Below are 4294 nucleotides of genomic sequence, written 5' to 3' on the forward strand. Positions count from 1 at the left end.
CACACACACACACACACACACACACAAACAGTGTATACCCCATGGATCCCGGCTGTGGATAGGCTTAGTATGTCTTGCAACATATTAACTGAGAGACAGAGAAACATGGGCGACAGTGTGGGGACATGTGAAGTGTGCTGACAAAATGAGTTCCTTCTCGGATATGAGCCCTGTGGAAATACTTACTTTTTTACTTTTTCATCCTCTGTTGCCGTTAAGCGTCGAAGGTTTTCCATGGTAGTCCAGCTCCGCAGCTCTTTCAGTTGTGATGTGATGTTTTCTTAGGGTTTCCTTGACACCCTCGATCCACCTTTTGTGTGGCCTTCCTCTTCCTTTATATCCCCTGAAGAAATAAATAGCCTTAATCAGGCTTATAGGTTAAGTGGTTACAATTTATAAGTTTGAAATAACAAAAGCCATGTTACACTTAAAGAATAAGAATACTGCATCCCTAGGGTTGATTTTTTGTCAGTATCTTCATTTTGTGGATTGGGAAAAGTGACTCATTTTGTCAGCATGCCTCATATGATATAGCAACACAAACGTTGTAGAAGTGATCTTTTTTTGACGACTTGTCGTGCACTTGTTAAAGTCAAATTTCCTTCCTTTCTGAGTGGTTTGTGTGGGGCCTTTGCTTGAGGTCGAAAATCAGTTTGTATACAACAATTGGAGTAGATTATTTTTTGTTGAAAAATGTGAAGTAGACCTAGCATGGGTGCTGCTTTACTCTTACACCATGATGAAAATTCGGGCGATGAATGAGCTTGATCTAGATCAAACGTTTCCTGTTCCGATTTTAATTCCAATTTTTTGGTGAACATGCGACCATCACTTTCAATTAGATCTATATTATTTTTTGTTATGTATGCTGAAAATTTAATAAGGGTTAGTTTATTTTTGCCAAGACACAGGAGCAGTACTGATGTACCGCATCTGTATCCTTCCTGGTTCATTTGAACAAGTGTTGTGTGCTCTGTGCGCTGCGTGGGTGGAAAGTGGTAAACTCCGAGGTAAATTATACATTTTTTCTGTAACATAACATACGGGAACATTTTTCGATCCTCAGTTTCAATTTTTTGTTTCAGTATGCTGAAAATTTCATAATGGTTGGAGTATTTTTGCCGAGATACAGGAGTAGTACTGATGTATCACGTCTGTATCCTGGTCCGTGGGGACAAGATTAGTGTTGTGTGCTCTACACGCTGCGTGGGTGGAAAGTGGTAAACTCCGTGACAGTTGGTAAATTATACATTTTTTGTGTAACACACTCCGTGACAGTTGGTATTATACATTTTTTGTGTAACACACTCCGTGACAGTTGGTAAATTATACATTATTCTGTAACACAAGATACGGGAACATTCTTAAACTCCGTGACAGTTGGTAAATTATACATTTTTTCTGTAACTTAAGATACGGGAACATTCTTTTTAACTCCGTGACAGTTGGTAAATTATACATTTTTTCTGTAACCCAAGATACGTGAACATTCTTAAACTCCGTGACAGTTGGTAAATTATAAATTTTTCTGTAACACAAGATGACAGAAAAACCTTCAAAAACTCCGTGATAGTTGGTAAATTATACAGTTGGTCTATGATACCTGTTGGGACTTCTTGTGTCACCGAGGAAATAACGGAGACAAAAACTACAACTCTCTGACAGTTGATAAATTATGATACCTGTGCATAAGATCGAGTGCGTCGTTCAATCAAAGACAAAGACGAACAATTCTCACACTTCTTGATGGCTGATAGATGATACCTTTGTGAGGCATGATCACAAAATGAGTTACTTTTCCTAATCCCCAAATTATGGAGATATTGGCCAAAAATCAAGACGCTGGGTCAAATTAACAGATTTTCTATTGAAGCAATATTCTTTAGGTATAATATCATGCCTTTTGTTATTTCAAACTTATAAACTGTAAAAACTTAACCTATAAGCATGATGTATCTGTTTCCTTTCACGGGGTCCAAATCCGAGAAGCAAGTAATTTTTTCAGGACAATTCACACATATCTTTTGTTATTTCAAATTTATACATAGTACAAACTTAACATATAGATCTAAGCATGATGTATCTATTTCCTTCCACGGGGCCCAAATCCAAGAAGCAAACCATTTTTTCAGCACAATTCACATAATATTATGCCTTTTGTTATTTCAAATGTATAAATTGTAAAAACTTAACCTCTAAGCGTGATGTATCTATTTCCACTGGGCTCAAATCCGAGAGAAGCAAGTCATTTTGTCAACACACTTCACATCTCTCAACGACACAGGATGGTTCAACACCCTCAAACCACATGACAGACATTGAAAACTCACAGTGGTAGATGTGTCACGGCGTGATGGAATCAGGTGCTCGTCAAATTTTGGTCATGTGGAGTTATTGGTATCTTCTAAATGCTTATTCGTTTTTCGTACTTTCAATTTTTAAAAATACCATTTGATCTAAAATAGAAATCAAGATATTTTCGATTAAAGGAGATGAGGTCGCCTGATTTCAGTGTTAACATTAGTGAGAAAGAGGCAGCCAAAGTGTGGTAACTTCTGTAGCTTGAGAGTCCTTGAAAACTAACTGAAAATTTACATATTTTGTGTCATTAATCATCGATCGTTTTCCCAGTAAAATTCACATGGAAATTCACATGTTTTGATATTGACATAAAAGGTGTTGAGGCAAAACACAAAACAATTAATAAAAATTACCTAACTGGAGGAAAAATGCCTATTTTTTCGATTTCATTATTTTGACGAGCGCCTGATTTCACCATGACGCCTCACATTTCTCAACGACACAGGATGGGTCAACATTCTGAAACCTCGTGACAGTTGATGAAAACTGACAGTTGTAGTAGATTCTTCCACAAAAGTGGATGGACTGAGTGATTCAGACACATTCTCTGTCTGTCAACGCCTGTGTGAGCATAGGCGACCTTTGAATTAAAAGGACACTTTCTGATTTTGTGAGCGCACGTGTGTGTGTGATAGAGTGACACATTCTGACACGCTGAGCCGGTGTGTGTAGAGGAGTGACACATTCTTTCACACTGAGCCGGTGTGTGTCTAGTTAAAGGAGTGACACATTTTGACACACTGAGCTGGTGTGTCTTACAGAGTGAGTGACACATTTTGACACACTGAGCCGCTGTGTCTTACAGAGTGAGTGACACATTCTGACACACTTAGCTGTTGTGTCTATTAAAGTGAGTGACACATCCTGATACACTGAGCCGGTGTGTCTTACAGAGTAAGTGACACATTTTCACACAATGAGCCGGTCCCTCTAGAGGAGTGACACATTCTTACACACTCCGCCTGTGTGTGTCTAGTTAAAGGAGTGACACAATCTGACACACTGAGCTGGTGTGTGTCTAGAGGAGTGACACAATAATATTACAGCCACAATGACACAATCTGAGTCCCACTCGGAGCACACGCCTAGCGGAGAGGGTCAGGCCAAGATCTACTGGGGCAAGTCTCGGCACTACACCTACAGACGATGCAAGAGATATATCTCTCTACAGGTCAGACGTCTGCTCTTTGTTTATCTAACAGTTTCACGGTGGGGGGTTGGCGGGTGCTCTGATGTGGTTTGCTCCTTCTTTCCTAGCAAACATCTGTCGTCCTGATCTCCCCTCCTTCTTTTTTGTGTATGTTACTCTCTTGTAAAACTTATCTATTCTTCGGCACTTATATGACTTTAGTGTGTTACAAGTGCCGAAAAAACTCTTTGTTTCTGACACAGTTTCACGGCATTTGCAGCACTAATAGGTCTTATGATCACTTTTAAGGACAAGCGGGCTTACGCAGATTTCGAGGGTTCCCAGAAATCTCGACCTACACCAAAAGTGGGCATTGTCCTGCCTATAGGACAAGTTTGGTTTCATTGGTGTGTATATTTGTTTGGTTAAAGAGTAAACTCTCCTTGTCTTTTAAAGAAACTGAACAAGGACCAGAACGTTCCTTTCGATTTTCTCAAATTTTTCGGGATAGCCCCATTCTGCTTAAAAGCGACAATATTAATGCTCAAGATTAGTAACATACAATTCAAAAGAAAAGAAGAGAGAAAAAGACTAGATGTTTTAGTTTTAGTAGAGGTTGTACGGCTCTCGCAGCTGCATTAGGTAATGTGAGGGTCAAGGGGTGGATGTCAACAGAAAAGTCTTTACTGGGAATCAGGCCTACTCTGCTCACCTCTTCAGCCTTAACATCACTCTTCAGAAAGAAGCCGCCTGAGGTGTCATAAAGTCATCTCTCTCTCTCTCTCTCTCTCTCTCTCTCTCTCT

This window comes from Aplysia californica, unplaced genomic scaffold (assembly GCF_000002075.1).
Source record: "Aplysia californica isolate F4 #8 unplaced genomic scaffold, AplCal3.0 scaffold00417, whole genome shotgun sequence".
In the NCBI taxonomy this organism is placed as follows: Eukaryota; Metazoa; Mollusca; class Gastropoda; order Aplysiida; family Aplysiidae; genus Aplysia; species Aplysia californica.